General features: G+C 38.4%; 1 protein-coding gene and 1 pseudogene across 1 annotated transcript in view; both read right to left on the minus strand.

Annotated features, from left to right (window-relative positions):
• KCNMB2 (potassium calcium-activated channel subfamily M regulatory beta subunit 2) overlaps window positions 1-23,908 on the minus strand; it is a 250,759-nt gene that overhangs the window by 134,319 nt on the left and 92,532 nt on the right. The window lies entirely within an intron of this gene.
• On the minus strand, window positions 529-1,046 carry LOC103084113 (nucleolar protein 56 pseudogene; annotated as a pseudogene).

Genomic DNA, 23,908 nt, shown 5'->3' on the forward strand with positions numbered 1-23,908 from the left:
ATTCTCAAGGAATCATGCCTCTTGTGTGCATAGCCTTGTTGAGTTCTATCCCATATTGACCCTAGGCTTGGAACATCAGCAATGTGACAAAAAAAAGGTTTGAAGACTGCTTACAAATTGAGGCTTGCCTTTTGTGGCTGCTCACTGAGAACCCTGTCGTTACTAAGTGAAGAAGTCTGGGCTAGCCTCCTTGAAGATACATGGACCACATGGAGAGAGGCCCTGCTGTCCCGGCCCTCCTAGATATATATATATAAGTGAGCCCAGCCAACACCGCACGGGGCAGAGGTGAACCATCTCAGTGGAGCCCAGCCCAAATCACTGACCCAAAGAACTGGGAACAAATAATTACTGTTTTTAAACCACTGTATTTTGAGGTGGTGTTATACACAGTAATACCTACCTGATATGCTGGAAGACCAAGTTACTTTTTTTTTACTTGTGGATTTGTTTTTATTTTTATTGGGCTATAGGGGATGGGTTGGGAAATATCTCAGCGAGTTATGCCCCACTAGGGACATGTCCATTCTAATTCTCCTGGGACAGCTTTTGGAGCTTTTTTTTTTTCTTGGAGCTGCTACTCTTGCTGACAGCAGCCTCTTCAGGTCCTCTGCTGAGTGGCTCCTCCTTGGAAGAGAATTTCCTCTTTTTCTTGGAGACACTCTTGTTTCCTGACTCTTCAGGGTCACTAACTGGTTCCTCTTTGGGGAAAGATTCTTCCTCTTGGGAAGACTTCCACTGCCAGCTGTCTGTTCAATATCACTTATTAACCAGATCCTCCTTGGAAAAAGGTTTCTTTTTCTTGGGTTTGGAGAAGGAGACAGATGGGTTTTCCATTCTCCTGAAGAGCCTCCTGGGGCTTCTGCTGCTTCTTCTTTTTGGGTCTTTTCATCTGTCTCCTCACATTCCTCTGGAGTACTACTGCTGATTTCTGAAGAAGCCAGGGCAGTTGCAGCCAGCTGTTCCTTTTCCTTCTTCAAGCGTTTCTTCTCCTGTTTCTCCAGCTTCCTAGTAATCTCAGCAGCTGCGTCCTCTGCCTCCTTCATGACATCCAGATTCTGTCATGGAATCTCTCCAGTCTTATAGAAGGATAGCCACAAGCAGTGTCTGCTTGTACACTACAGAAGCAGAGTAGAGTGGTTGCAACAGAGGCTGTATAGCCCACAAAGCTTAAAATATTTAGTGTCTGGTTCTTTATAGAAAAAGATGGCTAACCCCTGATATAGAGCTCTGTAAGTTCATAATACCTCGGGGGGACAATGTAATGCTGTTAGAGTGAGATGGAAGGATCTGTCTGAGGAATCAGGTTATTATAATGGATCTCATGGAGGCCTTGGTATAGGGAGTGCAAGATGCTGGGAATGGGTGTGACTTGATCTGCGAGTGTCAAGCACTATATATAGGAGGCAACACGGCCTAATGACAAGTGAGCAGGTTTTGGAGTCTTGGCCCTGCCAGTTACTACCTCTGTGGCCCTGAGCAATCATTTTAACCCCTCTGAGCTTCGGTTTGCTCATCTGTAAAATGGGATTCATCGAACCAGCTCATGGGTTCTATTAGAGAATTAGTGATTATGTAAGAAAGATACTTAACACTTAACCTGCTACAGAGTAGATAATAACTGTGGTATGGTCTATGTGTCCCCACCCCCCGAATTCATATGTTGAAATCTAATCCCTAAGGTGATGATATCAGAAAGTGGGGCATTTGGGAGGTGGTTAGGTCATGAGGGCTCCACCCTTAAGCTTGGGATTAGTCCATCCATTGCCTAAGCCTGACACCAGTGACATCCTTTCTGTCACTATAGATATAGTGACACTATAGATATAGTGACAGAATATCCTTTCTGTCACTATAGCTCTATAAAATTCTCAAATGTTATATAAGTGAAATCTTACTGAATGTAATCTTTTTAGTGTGGCTATTTTCACTCACAATCATTTTGCGGTCCATCAAGTTATTGTTTGTGTTAATTATGCATACATTTTTCTTGTTGAGTAGTATTCCATTTCATGGATATACATAAATTTAGTTTTTATCTGTTGTTGGACATTTAGTTTGTTTCCAGTTTTTGTATATTACAAAAAAAAAAGTGTCTATGAGCATTCATGTGCAATTCTTTGGTCAGGGATGTGCTTTCATTTCTCTTGAGTAAATACTTAACAATGGAATAGCAGGTATACATGAAACTTTTAAAGAAACTTTTAAGATTATTCCCTGAATAGCTGTATTTTACATTCCCACAAGTATTGTATCAAAGTTCTACTTGTTCCACATCCTCACAAACATTTAATATGGTCAGTCTTTTTAATTTTAGTCATTTTAGTGAGAGTGTGTTGGTATCTTATGGTGTTTTTAATTTACATTTACCTGAAGACTGAAGTGGTTGAGCATCTTTATCTGTGCTTATTTGTCATCTGTACATCTTCGTTTTTTGAAATATCTGTTTAAATAGCTTGTTACTTTTAGATCTGGTTATTTGCATTCTTATAAACTTGTAAAGTTCTTTTTATACTCTGGATACAAATCCTTTGTCCAGTATAGCTTCTGCAAGTGTTTTGTCTCAATCTAGCCCTTGCCTTTGAGAACAACAATATTTGAAGAACAATTTGTTTTTATTTGAATGAACCAAATTTAATGGTCTATTTATTTTGTTTTTTATAGTATAGTTTAAAAAACTTTGCCAAACTCAAGGTCTCTAACTTTTCCCTATGATTTCTTTTAGAAGTTTTATAGTTTCAGATTTCACATTTATTTCTGTAATTCATTTTGAGTAATTTTTAAATAATGTGACATAACAATTAAAGTTTACATTAAAAATAAAAAAAAGATTGGGATTAATGCCCTTATCAAAGAGGCTGTGGAGATTTCCCTAGACCCTTCTGCCATGTGAGGACACAACAAGTCTGCAGCCCGGAAGAGGGCCCTCCCTTGACCATGCTGGCACCCTGATCTCAGACTGCCAGCCTCTCCAACTGAGGGAAATAACTTTTTGTTGTTTATAAGCCACCCAGTCTATGATATTTTGTTATAGTAGCTTGAACGTACTAAGAAACTATTACTACTGTGTTGGCCAAGAAGAGAGAGTTTTGTCAGCTGTGAGAGACTTGGCTGCTAGAATTTACAAGCTGTTATTACACTCAGAGTCAAGTGGGTAGCGTTTCCTGGTTCTACGCTGTCCTTCTTGGGAAAGGGCCCTGGTGGTAAAAGTTCAGAACCCAAGACAGAAGTCTTATTACAGTGATAGGGAATGTCCATAATAATAAAAATAATGGTGATTTAATTGAGTGCCCACCATTGTCAGCTGCTTTACTAAGCATTTTGCACACATTATTATTTTCCTTTTTTGGCCTCAGTTTTATTGAGAAATAATTGACATACATCACTATGTATGTTTAAGGCATACAGCATGTTGGTTTGATGTATATATATACTGTGAATAATTGACATACATCACAATAGGTTCAGCAAATATCCATCTTCTCATATAGATACAATAAAAAAGAAAAGAAGAAAGAAAAAAGAAAAAAAATTCTCTTTGTGATAACACTTAGAATTTACTTGCATCAACTTTCCTATCTATCATACATCAGTGTTAGCTATAGTCATCATGTTATACATTACATCCCTAATACTTATTTACCTTATAACTGGCGGTTTGTATCTTTTGACCACCTTCCTGCAATTCTCCCTCCCCCAACCCTCTGCCACTGGTAACCACAAGTCTGATCCCTTTCTCTATGAGTTTGGATTGTTTTTTGTTTTTGTTTCGTAGATCTCACATATAAGTGAGATCATACAGTATTTGTTTTTCTCTGTCTGACTTATTTCACTTAGTATAATGGCTTCAGGGTCCATCCATGTTGTTGTAAATGGTAGGATTTCCTTGTCTTTTATGGCTGAATAATTTCTTTATCCATTCATCCATCAATGAATACGTAGGTTGTTTCCATGTCTTGGCTATTGTAAATAATGCTGCTATGAACATGGGGTGCAGGTATCTCTTCAAGTTAGTGTTTTTGTTTCCTTTGGATATATTCCCAGAAGTGGAATTGCTGAATCATACGGTAATTCTATTTTTAATTTTTTGAAGATCTTCCATACTGTATTCCATAGTGGCTGCACCAATTTACAATCCCACTAACAGTGCACAAGCATTCCCTTTTCTCCGTATCCACAGCAGAGTTTGTTAATTCTTGCCTTTTTGATGATAGACATTCTAACAGGTGTGAGGTGATATCTCATTGTGCTTTTAATTTGTATTTCCTAATGACTAGTGATATTGAGCATCTTTTCATGTACCTGTTGGCCTTTTGTATATCTTATTTGAAGACATGTCTCTTCAGATCCTATACCCATTTTTAATTGGGTTGTTATTATTATTTGCTCTTGAATTGTGTCAGTTTATTATATATTTTGAATATTAACTCCTTATCAGGTATTTGGTTTTCAAATATTTTTTCCCATTCTGGGATTTTTTTCATTTTGTATTTGGTTTCTTTTGTTGTGCAGAAGCTTTTTAGTTTGATGTAGTCCCACTTGCTTATTTTCGATTTTGTTGCTTGTCCTTTAGGTGTCATATCTAAAAAATCACTACCGAGATCTATGTCAAGGAAATTTATTCCTGTGTTTTCTTCTAGAAGTTTCATGGTTTCAGGTCTTACATTTAAGTCTTGAGTGCATTTTGAGTTACTTTTTGTGAGTGGTATAAGATATAGATCCAGTTTCATTCTTTCATATGTGAATATACAATTATCCCAGCACTATTTATTGAAGAGACTGTCTTTTGTATTGTTTTTCTGTTCCCTATTTCATTTATTTCTGCTCTAATCTGTTCTCTATTTCATTTATTTCTGCTCTAATCTTTATTAGTTACTTTCTGTTGCTAATTTTGGGCTCAGTTTGTTCAGTTATTTTTCCAGTTCCTTAAGGCATAGAGTTAGGTTGTTTATTTCGGATTTTTCTAATATAGGCACTTATTGCACTTATAGGCACTTGTTGCTGTGAACTTCCCTCTTAAGACTGCTTTTGCTGCATCCCATATGTTTTGGCATGCTGTATTTCCATTTTCATTGGTCTCAAAAAACTTTTTATTTCTCTTTTAATTTCTTCTTTGATCCACTGGTTGTTTAGGGGAGTGCTGTTTAATTTCCGCATGTTTGTGAAATTTCTAGTTTTCTTCTTGTTGTGGATTTCTAGTTTCGTGCCATTGTGGTCAGAGAAGATATTTGGTATGATTTCAGTCTTCTTGAATTTGCTAAGACTTATTCTGTGGCCTAACATATAATCTGTCTTAGAAAATGTTTCATGTGTGCTTGAGAAGAATGTTTCTGCTGTTGTTGGATAAAGTGTTCTCTGTGTGTCTGTTAGGTCCATTGGTCTATAGTCAGGTTCAGATCTGCTGTTTCCTTTTTGATTCTCTGTTAGATGATCTATCTGTTGTTGAGAATGGTGTGTTAAAGTTCTCAACCATTACTGTATTATTGTTTTTTTCTCCTTTTAGCTCTGTTTTTGCCTTAATATATTTAGATGCTCTGCTGTTGGGTGCATAAATATTTATAATTGTTATATATTCTTGATATATTGACCCTTTATCATTATATAATGACCTTCTTTGTCTTTTTTTTTAAAATCAGTTTTAGTTTAGAGTATATTTTGTCTGATATAAGTATAGCTACCCCTGCTTTTTTTTTTTTTTTTTTTTGATTACCATTTGCTTGAAAGGTCTTTTTCCATCCCTTCACTCTCAGTCTATGAATATCTTTAAGGCTAAAATGACTCTCCTGTGGGCAGTGTATTGTTGGATCTGGTTTTAATACACATCCAGTCATTCTATGTTTTGTAATTGGAGAATTTAATCCATTATCCATTTAAAGTAATTATTGATAGGTAAGGATTTACTATTGCCATTTTGTTAATTGTTCTGGTTGTTGTATAGATTCATTGCTCTTTGTTCCTTATCCTGCTGTCTTTTTTGCGTGTGTTTTGGTGTCTTTGGGTATCAGTATGCTTCGACTTCTTTACTGTGTTCTTCTTGTAATTACTACAGGATTTTCCCTTGTGGTTACCATGAGGCTTACATAAAATATCTTAAACTTATAAAACACTATTTTAAACTGATAACAACTTAACTTCAATAGAATTTGTAAACTTTTCCTTCTCCTGCCCCTCACATTTTAGCTAATTGCTGTTATAATTTACATGTTTTTAAAAAATATTATGTAACTAATAACAGATTATTGCAGTTATGATTACTTCTGCTATGTTCTTTTTTTTTAACTTTTAAACTGGATTTGTAAGTGAATTATACACCACTGTTACTATATTGCAGAATCTAACTATGACTATATACTTAACCTCGCCAGTGAGATTTATGTTACCTTTTTATGTTTTTTATAATATTAATCAGTGTTCTTTTACTTTCTTTCAAAGAACTCCATTTAGCATTCCTTGTAATGTAGGTCTGGTGGTAATGAGCTCCCTCAGCCTTTGTTTGCTTGGGAAAGTTTTTACTCCTGCATCCTTTCTGAAGGACAGCCTCACTGGGTATGGAATTCTTGGTTGACAGTTATTTTCTTTCAATATTTTGATTACGCCATTTAATTCTTTCGTGGACTGAAAAATTTCTGTTGAGAATTCTCTGATAGTTGTATGGGGGTTCCCTTTTATGTAACTTCTCTCTTTTCTCTGGCTGCTCCTAAAATTCTTATTTTGTCCTTGACTTTTGACAATTTAATTATAATGTGTCTCAGTGTAGTCTTATTTGGGTTCAGCCTATTTGTGATCTTTGGGTCTTGTGTATCTGGATGTCCATTTCTCTCTCCAGGTTTGGGAAGTTTTCAGCCATTATTGTTTTAAATATACTTCCTGTTCCTTTCTCTTTCTCTTTTCCTTCTGGAATTCCCATAATGTGAATCTTGTTTCTTTGCATTGTGACCCATAATTCCCATAGTCTTCCTTTACTCTTTTTCACTCTTTTTTCCCCACTGATTCTTTCTCTTACATTTTCAAATCTACTTTTGAAACCCTCTATTAAATTCTTCAGTTCAGTTATTGTATTTTTCAACTCCAGGATTTCTATTTTTTTGTTTTTGTTTTCTGTTTGTTTTTGATGGTTGCTCTTTTCTTGTCAAACTTTCATTTTGTTCATGCATTGTTTTCCTGATTTCATTTAGTTGTCTGTGTTTTATTGTAGCTTACTAAACTTCCTTAAGAGGATTATTCTAAATTTTTTGTCTAACAGTTCATAGATCATTTCTTTAGGGTCAGTTAGTGGAGCTTTATTAGTTTCTTTGGTGGTGTCATATTTACCTGATTTTTTGTGATCCTTAATTCCTTACATTGGTATCTGTGCATTTGATAAATTGGGCTCCTCTTCCAGACTTTGCACATTTGCTTTGGCAGAGACAGTTCTTCACTAGTCAGTTCATTTTGGGTTACTGTGTGTGTCTGTTGGTAATGTCCTTGGGCAGTTGGGACCTGCTATTATGGTCTATTTTGAGGGGAGGCAACTGTTTGAACTCTGAGGACAGGGATGAGGGGAGTGTGCCTCTGGCTGAGAGGAGTTGGATAGGATTGCTGGCTTGGTTCCCTACCCAAGTCAGGATGGACAATGGGCTCTGCAGCTGTCTGGATTCTCTGTTCAGGCTCTACTAGATGGCTGGGACTGGGTACCATATTCGGTAGCAGTTGGGGTATGAATTAGCTTCCCTGCCCTGGCAGGGCAGCAGGACAGGACCCAGGTCCTGTACAGCTCATTGTTTGGGGAACCAAATTAGACCTGAATGTGCACTGAATTCCCTGGTCAGGTGAGGCCACTGATTTTGCTCTGCAGATGGGGGAAGCCATGGACTGTGCTCTCTGTTCAAGTGCCACTGTATGTAGGGCTGTTGAATGTGCTGCACAGTTTCCTGTGTGTTCTGGTTAGGGTCCCTGGTCAAACAGGCTGAAGACTGTATTCAGCAATGAGTGGGGCTACAAATTCCCTGCCTGGGCACAGTAGGGAAACAACTCTAAAGCCTGTAAAGCTCTTTGTTGTCTTAACTCAAGCTGACCCACACCCCAGGTTCCCTGGTTGAACAGGGCCACTGGCTTTTCTTTGCAAACGATAAGCTTTCCTGCCTTTCTCTTGTCTTGAAAACCACTTGGCCGCACAGCTTCTGGGAGTTGCCACCAGCCCTTCTGGTCAGATGGGGCCTGAAGACATTCTTCACAGCGGTGGGACTATATCTCAGCTCCTCTGCCAGGGCACGAAGGGGAGGGGCTGCTCTAGGCTGCTCTCAGTTTCCAATAGTCTCTTTGGTTGGGAAAGTTTCCAGGAGCTACATTAAGCCTTGGCTATGAATTAATCCTGTGCATAGCATGTGAACCCTCCACGCTTGGTACTGGCTTTGCTCTGGAGGCAATCAGCTCTGCCTGACCACCTGCTGGCTGGAGCACCACTGGGCCACACAGCTTCTAGGACTTGCCACCAGCCCTTCTGGTCATAAGGTGCCAGAAGACATTCTCCACAGTGGATGGGGCTGTGTCTCAGCTTCTTTGCCTGGACATGAGCAAACCAGGCTCTAGGGCTGGCAAAACTCCTCATTTGAGGATCTGAATAAGGCAGATCAGCATCCTGCCAAGTTCCCGGGTCAGAGTGTGCCCCGGATATGGTTCTGCAGATGAGCAGAGTCACTGATTGGGATCACTACTTGGGCACTGCAGGTGTGAACTCAGTCTGCCAAGATCCCTGTGTTGTTTGTTGCAAGCCCCTCCCCGCTTCTCTGTCACAAGCCAGATTCCCAGAGATTGAGCCTGAAGACTCTTTGCAATCCCTATGGTGTAAAGTCAGAGTAGGGGCTCCCACAAATTGACCCCAATGCTGGTTGTCCCCCTGGGTTCTCTTCCCACTGGAGGAACCAGAGGCTCAGGGGAGATCTCTCCATGTGGTGCTGTGCTGGGCTGGGGGAGGAACAATGCAGTCAATGTGTAGCTGCTTCTCTTACCCTTCTAATATAGTCTCTCTTGGTCTCTGTGGGGCAGGAGGGTGCTACACCCTCACCCCTGTGTTGAGGTTTCTCTCAGTGGTGTCTTGTTCTTGAATAGTTGTTAGTTGTTCTTCTTGTGATAGGGAGTGAAGGTGGGAATGATCTACTTTGCCATATTGGTGACATCACTATATTATTTTGTTTAGTCTTCTCTACAAACTCTGTAATATAGGTACTATTTTCTTCACGTAAGAAAGGAGAAAATTGAGGCTCAGTAAAATAAGTGAAAAAACTGGATCAAGACTCAGAACTCTCTGATTCAAAAGCTATGCTCATTCTCATGGCCATAAGGCTCTCATGTAGGCTAGAAGGAAGGCTGCAGCTTGGTAAGAGACTAGTGCCAGACCTGCTGGAACCCTAGCTAATTGATGGAAACATCAATTCCAGGCTCCATCCACTGCTCAGAAGGGGTCTCCTAAAAATACAACCAGACTTACTCATGACAGGAAATTGTGTGAGACTTAAATTGTACGTTGGATAATAACGGTAATGATAATGATGATAGCAGCAGCTACCATTTATATAGTGCTATGATGGGCCATGTGCTGCATCCACTGTCTCAGTTAATTAACATAACTTCCCTATGAAATAGGAATTACTCATTCCAACAGAAGTTGAGTAGCTCGCTCACAAAGCCCATGTGGATCTGAGTGTGCAGATCAGCTGAGCTATGGAACCTAGGGACTGACCAACTTGGGATCACATATTGGCTCTGATATTAGCTAACTGGGTGAGCTTAGACAAATTATGTTCCTCTAAGTTTCAATTTTTTACTATAAACAAAGGGAGTTTCATCATATAATGTCTCATGAATATCCTAGATCTAAGGTTTCAAGATTCTGTGAAATTTACATCAAACAACTAATATTGCTATTTGGAGAAATTTAAACTTTTAAGAATGATAGTTTTTAGGAACACGTTGAGGGCTTTAACTTTCAGAGTTCATAATATTCATCCAAATATTTAAATCTGAGGGACCTCCATGTGTAAGTGTGGGTTTATTCTTCACAGATGTTTTGCCTGGCTGGCAACCTGAGGATTTAGAACATTCTGCCTTGAAATCAAATTGCATAATATTATGCTTCTGTGAGTTTCACCTGGCAGTTGTCACATTGGATCTGGCCTCCATTCTGGAAACATGCACAGAATTCCAGTGTTAATGCTTCACGGATGAACTGACTTCGCTATTTGAAATGTTAAAAACACCTTTAGCTCATTGCTTTGCAGGAAGAGGGACCAGAAGGAAATATGTGACTTGTGAGTGTCCTTCATTTCAGTATTGGATTTCTGTTGAGGCCCAAGCTCATGCGTCTGCCTGAAGAAGTAACTTGGTATTCACAGTGGTCTGATGGGGTGGGAGCTGTCTTCCAGGCATGATTCCTGTTCACTCAGCACTGTGCATGCCAGACTTAGTGAGGGCATCCTAATTCAGGAAGATAACATTCTGGGCATACCATAAGCCTTTGGTATAGTTGTCTGAACAGTCCATTAAGTTTATCATTATTTTGAGCATCATTTATTGAGTAATATACTATGTGCACACTATGGTACTAGCTATAGGAGGCTTGGGGTGAAGCAACAAAAGTAGAAGGCATGGCCCTCTGGGCTTTCCTTTCATTGTCTGGCATACATTCCATTTAGACTGGGAGGTAACCAACCATACATCAGTTAATCAGGGAAGAAACTCAGCTTTTAAACCATTGCCAGAGAAAAGGGTAGAAGGTTATAAAGAAGGGATGACTTTGTCCTGATTCAATAATAAAGGTCTACTTATTACTCATGAACAGATGGCTTTGACTAAACTCCTCAGGGATAAAAAGACTAGCAGCTTACTGATATTATGAGGAAAACCTGTTTCTTAAAGTGCACACTTTGGAAGTTTGAGAAATGGGCTGGAAAAATGACATCTTTTTGACAAGATCTTAAGTTTTGAAGCCAGTGATGACTGTTTCTCCTCCCATCCTCTTATTTTTCTTCTCTTGCTTTCCTAGACTATTTCCATGTACGATTGGGTTCTAAAGTACCAGTTCCAAGACAAAAGTAATGGTAAAACGGGGCCAGGCCAAGGTCAGAAACTTGGGAAAGTATAGAACAAAATGTTAATTATGAGCAAAAGCATAGCTGATGACAGGCCACTATCACGATGGCAGCCTTCATGCATTGCTGGAAAGCTTGCTATGTGCTAAGTTACCTCATTTTAAAATGGACTCCTATGAAGTAGGTATAGTTATCCCCATTTTATGGTGAAAACACAAGGCTTAGAGAGATGATATAGCTTGACCAATGTCACATAGGGGCAGAGGTGGGGTTTGTTCCCAGGTAAGTCCACCTCCAAAGGTAAAGCCATAGGCTGAGAGCAAGAGACCTTGAATCCAAGCTGAAGAGACTGAGGACTAGCAACTAAAACAACACTTATGTCATCTTACAAAGGATGCAGAGCAATTAGACGTGAACCCTGGGAGCCTGGAAAAATGAATTCAGAGGCCTGTCATATGTGGTGTGGGGCCTTTTGGGGGGCTGCATAACAGGAGGGAAGGTATGTAGGCTCTGGAATCAGTAAGTGCCTTGCCACATCTTGGCTGTGTGGCCTTGGGCAAGTTGCTTCCACCCTGTGGGTCTTACTTTTTGCATTTTTCGGGGATGGAGTGACAGCTGAGGGACTGAGAGACTGAGAGCATCTGGCAGGCAAGCAGAGGGCCAGCACACAGTAGATGCTCAGCCAGTGCAAACTATGAGAGGCCCAGTTTGCATTTGGGTTTCACTGAGTACCTTTTTTTTTCTTCAGCTGTGCCTGCTTCTTGTCTCTGTTACTTCAAGGATGGCACGTTTTAATCATTTTGATATATGCTATTTAAGCTTCACACATGAGACTTAGAATATTGGCTGAGGTGAGTACAGCATTCCTCAAGATGGTTGTGAGAACACACTGTCCCCTTTTCTGTTAGACTGATTAACACATTCTTGACATATGCTATAATGCCATTATTCAGATGAATTCTCAGGTGATCATTTCCACTTTATAGGAATATCATTTCAGTTCAGCATTTATTAGCATTAATGCTTATTAATCTACTAAAGAAAAGAACTTGCCTGTTCCTGGAGAACCAATTCTGAAACTCTTAACTTTCATTTCTGCTGGAGTTTATTTGTCAGAAATAGTTTCATTCACTTTTAGTAGACCATGGAGATGTCTCAGAAGAAATTATACAGAGATTCCCATTTATATTAATGTAATATAATTGAGGTCTTAGTTGGCACTTTTCTAGATCATGTTTACATGTAAGCCTGCTTTTATCATGTTTGTAGTATATTTACACGTCTGGATATGAGACGATTGTTGCCATCTGCAAAAAGGTAACAATACGCCTTTTGCGGGCCTCCTTTATGGAGAATGTGCCAGTCCCACTTGGTTTCATTACTGTTCCATCTCCTGTTAAAGGGACTGACAGCTGCCGGGATGCAGACCTGTTTTCCCTGTAAAGAAAGTGAATTCTGATGGCAGGTTGTAAAATTCAAGAAGTCTGGGCTCCTGTGCTTTACAAAAATAACTTTCCAGCATGGGGCTGTGGGGAAAGTCTCAGAGGACTGAGGCATTTGCCTCTGAAGTGTGCTTTCTGGGACTGAGGGCCTAGCAGGGCATTCTTAGCTGATGCTGCCTGGATCCCAGGGCCTGAACCCTCCTTGCCTCTCTGGAAACCCCACGCCTTGGGCCAGTAAAGAACAGCGCTCTGACCTACTCTGTGGGCTGTCTTTTTTCCCAAATGTTCTATCTGTCTTGTTCTATCTTTTCTTGAGAATAATCTTTAGAAAACACTGCAGAAGCTCAAAGGAAAATCAACCAAGGGAGGATCTCTACTTGCCCTTGTAGGTGTGTAATTCTTTTCCAATTACTTTAAAAAGCTTTCCCTTTCAATTTCTCAACACTCCATGTTGACTAGAGCTGTTTTGTGTTATTTCTCATTCCACTGTCTACTTATTGTGGATAAAACTCTGAGATCATTCCGCATCAGCTCTTTGTCATTGAATTTCTCACCTATGGTTTGAAGCTGCCTTACACCTCTTGAAGACTGGATTTGGATATATTCTTAATTACACAGTGCTATAACATTTATGAGAGAATTAAAATTAATACTCAAGTGTACATTCTTAGTTTGTCCAAGATTCTCTTTTTCATGGAAGGGGGTATTTAAATATAATACAGTTTACTAAGACCCACAGAGAGAGAGTTAACATTTTACTGAACATTATGCTAAGCACATTATATACTACTTTATCTTATTTAATTCTTATAACTGCTCTCTGAGGTAGAAACCATTATGCTTCTCGTGTTGCAAATGAGGAAACTGAGGCTTAGAGAGCCTGAGATTACACAGCAAAGAAGTGGCAGAGCCAAACATTGAAACTATTCAGGTTGAACATAGAGCCTACCCTTTAAACAAGTATTCTGTACCATCTTTCAACAAGAACAGTAATAAAGCTTCACTTTGCCTTTTGCTGATCGAAGTATCTTTGCCTCTATGGTTTTCCTCAACAAAATGCTCAACATTTAAAAAAAATAAAACAGTGAAAGCAAATAACAAAAATCTGAGCTTTTCTTTTTTAAAAGTCCAATTGCTGGTCTATAGTTTAAAGTCATGCCCCAAGAAATGTCATATATGTAAAAGCATTTTAAAAAGTATAAATTGTTGATTTTCACTATTTTTTGTTGTCTTTCTATATCCATTGATTTTTGTTATTAATTTTATTGTTTTTTTTTCTTCTTATTTCTTGGGTTTGCTCTATTGTTCCTTTGAGTTAAATGTTCAGTTCAAATTTTTGATCCTTCATATTTTGTGATACATATATTCAAAACTATAAATTTTCCTATAAATACTATTTCAGCAGAATCCTGCCTATGTTGATGTGAGATGCTTTTCTGCCCTTCAGTTTAAAATATTTTATAAGTGTGCATAAATAAGACCATTGAAAAGACAAACAAGAGATATCAACCTATGGCAAAACTAATTTTATAAAAAGATGAAAATACTTGAAGTCCAAAATGAAAGAAGGAAAATTATCACAACAAAAAATAAATTTAAAATAAATAAAAAGAATTTAGTGAATCACTGCATGCCAATAAGATCAAATGAAAGGAAATGGATACATTTCTGGAAATGTATAAAATTCTAAAATTGGCCTAAGAAGAAGGAGACGCGGCTAGATCCATAACCTATAGCCTCCACATTCAGCATATTCCACAGATGAGAACCAAACTTACAAGAAAGATGTAGTTTCTAACTTATGGAAATGTTTTTAGAAAATAGAAATAAAAGGGAAAATTGTCTGACTAATCTCATAGATTATCTCAGATTTCACAGATGATTTTAGGAGAATTGGCTCATTATAATGAAAAAAAAGTTGAATCCTTACCTCATATCATATGTAAAAACACATCTATTTGAAATAATTCCCAAAAGCAGATAGTAAAAATATAAAAGTAATAGAAGGCAATGTTTGAGAATACACAGATATTCTCTGTTTATTTTTAGGTGGGGAAGAATGTCTTGAACAAGGCCAGAGCTTAAAACATAAAGGGCAAAGCTGAAATATTTAATTACATTGAAACATGGATTATAGTCAATGAATATAGTCCACATGCAAAATTATCAGTAGATGACAAACCAAGAGCAGTGATTTGCAAAGTGTAAAACAGACAAAGAATACTAACATCTAAACCATATAGGTAATTACAAATCAGTAAGAAATGGGAGGAAACCTCAGAGAAGTATGGGCAGTGGCATTTAAAGGATGGAATATGTGCCATGAACTGAGGGATATAATTAACCTAATAATAATATTAAGATATGAGCAATATCACAATTATTTAGAGAAATGCAAATTTAAAGAGCAATGAAATACTACTCTATAACCATCGGATGACGTAAATATTAGTACATCAAATAATGCCATACCTTGGCAAGGATATGGGGGATTGGAAAATGATACAGCAGTCCATCTGTGACATTAAGTGTGTAAAATCTGATGTTCGGTTATGTATATACACCAGAAAACTCTTTAGCAGATTCATAAGGATATATGTGTGATGATATTTATTTGTCAAATTGCTTATAGCAGCAAGGAAGGAAAGCAACTCAGGTGCCCACCGCTGGGGGAACAGATACTGTAAATAAAATGTGATCTGTGCATACTATGGAATACTAAGCAGCACTTGGTAATAAGTTAGGTTTATGTGAAGACAGGAATACTTCTCTCTAGAAGAGAGAAGAGTATTAAGTGAACAAAGAAACATTTATAACATAATACTTTTTTGTATATCACATATGAACAACACTACTATGTATATTTTAAGAATTACATATATTTCTAAATGAATGTGTAGAAGTGGGATGAATGGACACATATTAAATACTTTAGAGTGAGTGCCTATGATGAAGAGGGGAATGGGAGTATTGATAGGGATTAAATGAAAAAATATAAGCCTTGTATGTACTTACAATGATAATGTGTCATGCACGGAGAAATATGATTAATTCAATTGGTACACTTGAAGTCAAAAAGGAAAAAAAAGGAAAAAGAAAAAAACAATATATACTGTATAAATGAAATTAATTATTTTAATATATTATTATATTGAAGCATTACTGATACTCTGTGTAAAAATAATAATAAATCACTATATCTTTAATCATTTGGCTTAAAACAATATGCTTATTCTTCATGACTTGTTAGCAAATATTTTTTCAATGACCATCTTCCTTTCTTTAAGGCAGTCAGGATCATGTCCATACTGCTCATTTCTTTTTTTTTTTTTTTTTTTGGGTGTGCAGCCTCAGCGGCCATGGCTCACGGGCCCAGCCGCTCCACGGCATGTAGAATCCTCCCGGACCCGGACACGAACCCGTGTGCCCTGCATCGGCAGGCGGACTCTCAACCACTGTGCCACCAGGGAAGCCCATACTGTTCATTTCTATATCCCCAGAACCTAAAACTTACATCTGGCCCATGCTAGATGTCCAGTAAAGCTTTATTGAATAAATAAATAAAACTGATTAGGTTATCCAGAACAACATGAAGTGAAGCCTCCTTAACTGTCTTTAAGCACTAAACACGTTGTAGGTGAATAACATATATTCTCAATTAATCCTCAAAACACTCTGATATAGGCTTTCTCATTCATGTCTCATAGATGATGAAACTTGGGTTCAGAGGGTTTAAAATTAAATAACTTTTCTGCCCTTAAAAGCGGTGGCACTAGGATTTTAACTCAGGTTGTTTTGATTCTACAAGACATTGCCAGATCCTGATGCACTCTTTTTTTTTCTCATTTATTTTGGTCTCCATATTTTGCCTCCACTGTATTTCTAGAATATAAAAAGGGAAAGATAGAAAAAGCATACAAGTAACACACTTTAGTTGCCTGAGAAGAATCTTCTCCTTTTAGCTCATTCTTCCACGGGCATCAGTATACACGCAATGCAGAACAATTCATCAGAAGGCAGGCTTGGCCTTGACTTTGATCTGGATAGATTATAAACTGACCCGGTAGAATCAAAACATACACAAACTATATGGTTGTCTTCTTTATTACATCTATTTTCAATTACTGTATAGTTATAGGATCATATTTGTTTTCCTTAAAGCTTACTAGCATTTATCCAAAAATAATATAGCATAGGGAGAGGTGGATCCAGATTAATTATGTGAATATGTAATGAATTTTACTACTGAAAATGCCTTTTTAATAAAGATCATGTATCTGTGGAGCTGGCATAGTTTTTATCGAAGTCATTTTTCTCCTTCTTGAGTGGAGGATAAATGTTCTCTAATGAACTCTGTCACCATGGCCAGACCAAGTTCACTAACAGCCCGACACACGGTTAGCTTACTATCCAGAGCTGTGAATTGGGAGACTGTTGCCAGAGAGTGCTTCTACCACCCTCTCTTCTGTAGTCCTATCTGACTAATGCTCAGATCTGCTGGCCTGTAGGAGCTGCTTCAGCAGCACTCACAATAGCAGATCTTGACTTCTTTAAAGCTAATGTCCTGTTTTCCCTGGGCTACACCCTACCATCCCCTAACTGTTTCCTTTTCATCCTCCTTTAAATTAGAGGAACAGATGCCATCTGCCCCTCAGAGATTCAGCCTACTCTTTTCTGGCCTGCGTAGCTAAATTATGCTAAGCCTGGGCCAAAATGAAGCCAGGAGTTAAACCAAGCTTTATAATTTGGAGGAAACAAATTAATGTGCCTGATTATTCATTACAACCTGTGTCACAGATATTGAGCTATTGCCAGATCCTTGTCTGTTTCCAGAGCCTTAATAGAGTCTACAGCCCAGCACAGGTGGTAATGTGCCTCAGGCTCTGCCCTACAGCTGTTTGATTTCCCTGTGATCTTGAAACTGTCTCTCCAGGACTATCATCTATAGGCAGGAGACAGATGCCCTCAGGAAACAAATGTTTCCAGACCCATTTCTCTGGACATTGTCACCTTTTGTGATATAAACCACATTTTCTTGTGTTCATATCAGAAACTCTATTGAAAGTGATGATAACTTTGGATGTAGGTTAATACATGCAGATGGATGCCACAGATGGAGGCTTGCCTTACTCCTACTGGAAAAATATGTGTCCTCATTATGTGGTTCCAGGAGGACCCCATAAAACACCTGTTACCCACCAACCCAAGTGTGCCAAAAATTCTGCTATTAGAGTTGTTAAATATCTAATGAATTTTATTCTTATGGAAGATAAATATACACACTAAGACCTACTGATTACCTGACATGTGTGTTTCTCAGACCCTTTCGTTCTTGGTGCTTCACCCTTATCCCCTCCCTTACCATCTCAGTACACAACTTCCAATTGCCTGCCATGAGCAACTGTGTGTTTTGCCTATGGGCTTTCTCAGGACTGCTCAGCAGGACAGAAGTTCTATAAAGAAGTGACATTTTACTGCATCAGGAGCGCCCCTAACCAGTGACTGGATAAAAGTTCCTGCTTTCTCTGAAGTGTCCTTCTACACTGGCTTCTAGGGTTTTCCTGGTGTGATTCTACATCAGTGATCTAAAGAGGCTGCCCTTCCTGCCCAGTCTTAATTAGCTTCCTCGCCCCCCACCAGGTGTTCCTTTCTCCTCCCAAAGAAACGACTGGCACTAGAATTGTTGTCTTAGAGGTTTGCTTTAGGAGAATTTCAAATATGATCAGTAGTGAGAGAACACATGAGAATCTTAGATCTTGAACAAGGGAGGGGAACTACCATTCAAAAAAGAAAAGCAAAATTAAAAAAAAAATGAGAACATACCTCTTAGGGGCAAAAGGCCTGTGAAAGGCATTTTCACTTATAGTACTTTGCTTAATTTAACAAGAGTTCTATGTGGTAGATTCTTATCCCCATTTTACAGGTGGGTAAACCGAAGCTCGTAAAATGAACTTACTAAATGCACATAGCTTGTAAGGGATGCAGAACCTTGGTTCATACCGAGATCATCTGGTTCCAAGTCCAGTGCCTCTGTAATACCACATTTGCCTGCTGCTCTGCCTTGCAGCTTTGGATAGGGTGCAGAAGGAAGGGTGGGTCTACAGCAGAAACTGACACAAAGCCAAGAGGAAAAGCTGGTGATGCACACATACACATGCATTTAGCTTAAGGGCGGCCTGTGAGTGCACTGGGGCAAAAACAGCCCCTTCTCAGCCTCAGTCATCTCACTGCTGCTCCCATGCTGAGGACAGCCTGTGAAGTCAGGCTGGTTGAGTTCCAGGATGGATCTCAGCCCTAGGTGTGACATCTCAGGATGGATGTAAGCCTGAGGTGTGACACAGCACGGCGGTACTCATGTAGTTGTGTCTGAGCATGCTCCTTAGTCATGTGGTGACGTGGGGAAACTGGGCCTCGGAAATCATCATGGCTGGGTTCCAGTCCTCACCTCTGCCTTGGCTCCCTACCAACGTCAGTGTTCCACTAATGCACCATTTCTCTTTCTTGGCCACAGTGTGCTTTCTCAGTGTCTTTTCACATAGGTTCCCTTTGCCTGGAGTTCTCTTCTTGCCTCCTTTCTCCCTGGAGAGTTTCTCCTTTACCTTAAAGTCTCAATCAAGCATTACCTTCTTGGAGGCCTTCCCTAATTAGGTACTCTGGTTAAGCACTTTATTTTCACTTTGGGCATTATCATTCCTATCGGAACCTAAAGAACTGACAACCAGGTGAGGTTGGTGAAGTGGCGGTATTGGTGGGCCCTTGGGGGTATATGTCACACGCTGGTTTGTACTGGGGGAAGTGGTCTGTGAGAAGGCAATCGCTTGGATATGGAGAGGTTTGGGGTGTGAAGAGGGATGGAGAAGACAGTTGCCTATCCCTTTAGTAGCTCTATGGACAAAGTCTGAGCTCTTCAGAGATGGTGGCGTTCAGATCTGAGAACTAGGCAGTGGTGACTTAGTAAGCAATGGAGATTGAGGAGGGAGGAGGGAGCACATGAGAGGAATCCCTGAAGGCTCTCAGAAATAACAGGGTAAGACCCTGAGAGGGTCAGGCTGGAGGGACTGAAATTTGAGGCTTTTCTTTTCCTGGACATTTTTGATTTCTACAAGCTAGGGAGACTGAGGAGACCTGACTTTTAACTCCTGGAGGGGAGCGACCTTGTCTCTTTGTATGTGTGTATATGTGTGTGTTCCAATAAAACTTTATTATGGTTGCTAACATTTAAATTTCATTTAAATTTCTTATAATTTTTATGTCACGAAATATTATTCTCCTTTTGATTTTTTAAAAACTAAGACTTTTTAAGAGCAGTTTTAGGGTCACAGTAAAATTGAGAGGAATGCACAGAGACTTCCCATATGTCCCCTACCCCTACACACACATAGCCTCCCTCATTATCAACATCCCCCACTAAAGTGGTACATTTCTTACAACTGATGAACCTACACTGACACATCATAATTACCCAAAGTCCATAGTTTACATTATGATTCACTCTTGGTGCTGTATATTCTATAGGGATCTTGTCTTTTTTGGCTTCATATTTTGAAATAATTATAGATTCACAGGAAGATGCAAAGAAATGTCCAGGGACGTCCTGTGCACTCTTCCCCCAGTCTCTCCTAATGTTAGCATTTTACACAACTGTAGTTCAATATAAAAACCAAGAAACTGACATTGGTACAATCCCTAGAGCTCATTCAGCTTCCATCATTTACACATGCACTTGTGTGTGTGTGTTTATATAGCCTATACAACTTAATCACATGTTTAGCCTTGTATAACCACCACTCCAGTCAAGACAAGAGTTCGTACAAGACTGTACCATCATCACAAAACTCTCTCATCTGACCTCTTTATAGTCACTCCATCCCTTCAACTCCCATCCCCAACCCCTAGCAACCACTAATATGTTCTCCAACTCTATAATTATGTGTTTTCATGAATGTTATTTCATGAAATCATGTAGTAGATATCCTTTTGAGATTGGCTTTTTTTCACTGAGCATAATTTCCTTGAGGTTCATCCAGATTGTTGCCTGCAGTAGTGTTTACCCTTTTATTGCTAAGTTGTATTCCATGATACATATGTGCACAGGGTCCTTGTCTTTTTATCTCTGTATTTCCTGCATGGTACCTGGCACATGGTTGGAGCTCAGTGTCAGCTATGTGAAGGGATAACCGATTCTGCAAATAACTTGTTATGTCAAAAATCTTGCGTGAGTGGGGAAAGCTAAAGCTGGTTATTTCCACACCATTTAGCACACGTGAATTTCTGACCTTCTGACTCAAACCTACCACTCTGAGTTGTTCTAAATGGACAGTCACCTCATTTGACTGGAGAAAAAGTAGATCAAATAAGACAAACTGACACGCCAACTGTGTTTTCTTGGTAGAGTAATCAGGCCAGACTTGAAATTGGTGATATGTTTGAAAACTTCAGCCTTTAGTGTCTTGATCACCCTGTATAATTTTTACCCTAGCAGTGAAGTTCACCTAAAAACTTGAAATCCCAGGAAAATGTAACTGTATTAATGATGGAATTTAAGTGTAAAAATCTGATAAGACACTGTCAGAACTCCTTCTTCCTAATTTACACTTCTAATAATAATAATGCTTTCCATTTCTGTTGTACTTGAAAATTATAAGCAGTTTCACATCCACCATATTCTTTAGCCCTGAATTAACACTATGGGGTAGGAGCACACAGTGGTGGTTGGTGGTACGTGTTATTGTCATTGCACTTGACAAATGAGACCATAGAACTCGAGAGATGTCAGATGATTTGTCCAAGATTATACAGCTACTTAATGAATGAACCTGGCTAGAACTCTGATTTTATTTTATTTTTATTTTTAAATTTTTTTTGTGGCCGCACCGTGCGGCATGTGGGATCCTAGTTCCCTGACCAGGGATCGAATCTGCACCTCCTTCAGTGGAAGCGCAGAATCTTAACCACTGGACCACCAGGGAAGTCCCAACTCTGATTTTAATTCTATATTCAAACTATTACACTGCTATTTCCCATGGATAAGTAAACTCTTTTTAAAAAGGAGAAATCTTTGCTTTTTTACTTGGAGACTATTTTCATCATTTGACTCTCACAATCTCAATATCAAAGTTATTCCAGGTATGTATTTCTATAGCATTGACTTGATGAAAATCATGTTTGTAAAAACCGGAAGCTCCATCTTGATTGTTTTTTCCCAAACAAATCTTAGAGATACTTAGAATAAACTACTGTATGTTATTACACATGATTTCAGTCATTTATTTTACCTGGGGGCAAAATCCTAGCTATTTAGTTAGTCTTATAAAAAAATCTCCAGATGGCTTAATTGTACCATTTTAGAAACCAAGGGTATAAAAATAAAAATGGATAAGTAAGCACAATTTGGAAACATACAGAGATGAAAAATAAAAGTGAAGAGGAAAGTTTTGAGTCTTTAAAAATGAGATCTTTCCACTCATGATAAAAACTCCAAGTAAACTAGGAATAGAAGAGAATTTCCTCAACTTGATAAGGAACATGTACAGAAAATATACAGTTAACATCATACTTAACAGTGATAAATTGACTGCTTTCCCTCTAAGATCAGGAACAAGGGAAGAACTTTCTCTCACCACTCCTACTCAACATTGTGCTGAAAGTCCTAGTTACTGCAACAGGACCTGAAAAAGAATTAAAGGTCTAGAGTTTGGGAAAGAAAAAATAAAACTTTTTGTTTAGACGATATGACTGTCTATGCAGAAAATCCCAAAGAATTGTCCAAAAATCTCCTGGAACTAATAAGTGATTATAGCAAAGTTGCAGGATAAGAAGTTAATACACAAAAGTCTATTGCTTTCCTGCATACAAGCAATCAACAAATGGAATTTGAAAATACAGAAAACTAGTACTAGTCAATGTTCAACCAAAAAAAGAGAAATTCTTAGGTGTAAATCTAACAAAAGTTATACAGGAGCTATATATGGGAAACTATAAAACTCTGATGAAATAAATTAAAGAAAATCTAAATAAATAGATGTTCCATGCTCAAGGACTGGAAGACTTGATATTAAGACATCAGTTCTTCCCAACTTGATCTATAGTTTTAACACATTACCAGTCAAAATCCCAGCAAGCTATTATGTAGATATTGAAAAACTGATTCTAAAGTTTATATGAGAAGGCAAAAAGCCTAGAATCACTAACACAATACTAAAGAACAAGACTCATACTACTTGATTTCAAGACTCACTATGAAGTTAAAGTAATCAAGACAGTGTGGTACTGGTAAAATAATAGATATATATAGATATCTAGATACTATATACATTGAGAGCCCATAAATAGACTTAAACAAATACTGTCAACTGATCTTTGACAAAGGAGCAAAGACAATTCAACAGAGAAAAGGTAGTCTTTTCAACAAATAGTGCTGGACAAACAACATCCGTATGCAAACAAACATACAAACCTAGACACAGATTTTACATCTCTCACAAAAATTAACTCAAAATGAATGATAGACTAACTGTAAAACACAAAGCTAAAAAACTTCCAGAATAAAACATAGGAGAAAATCTAGGTGACCCTGTATTTGGTGATAAGTTTTTAGTTACAACAACCAAAGAACAATCCATAAAGGACAAATTGATACGTTGGGTTTTTCTTGAAAAACGAACACTTTGGCTTTGTGAGCTGGGAATTAATTTTTGTTTTTAAGTGATATTAAAATATTAATCCAAATGAACTTTCAAATATATATTAAGAAGGAAAGGAAAAAAACTTTCAAGCCACTGAGACTTAGCAGTAGAGGTTATGTCTTTGCCCATTTCACTGGATTGTAATAAGTTGCAAAATAAAAAGTCAACAAGAGTGTGAGAATTGTTTTTCCTTTTTAATATTTCAATATTACACATCACTTCCTTCTAGGGCAAGGAAAGGCAACTGATATTTATTGAACATCTGTTATGTGTTAGGCATTGTACTAGACACTGAAATATATAACTGAAAGAGGAAATCTTTTCGTCTCTCAGTCTTAGCCATGAGGTTAATACATCCTCATACTGATCACTGATTCCATCCCTCATTCCATACAGAAATAATAGGAGAATGTTCTGCAGGATACACAAAGGATCTGACCAGAAAACACAGAAAAACTTTTATGTCAAAGGTTCTTCTGATGCTCTGTAGATCTAAGTGGTGGACATAGCTGTGAATGTCCTATAGTGGGTCCCATTTTTTTAATGTTCCAGGAGGCCTTAGATGTTAGTGATGACTCACGGAGAGTGGGAGTTAGGAAGGAACATGCAGCGAAGAATTTAGGATTAAGCTGTGAAGAGCCTCTTTTTCCCAAAGGGGTATGCTACTTCTGAGGGTAAGGAGCCTGGAGTTGGGTTACAGAGATATTATTTTATT

The sequence above is a fragment of the Lipotes vexillifer genome, unplaced genomic scaffold (assembly GCF_000442215.2).
Source record: "Lipotes vexillifer unplaced genomic scaffold, Lipotes_vexillifer_v1.1 scaffold1212, whole genome shotgun sequence".
Lineage (NCBI taxonomy): Eukaryota > Metazoa > Chordata > Mammalia > Artiodactyla > Lipotidae > Lipotes > Lipotes vexillifer.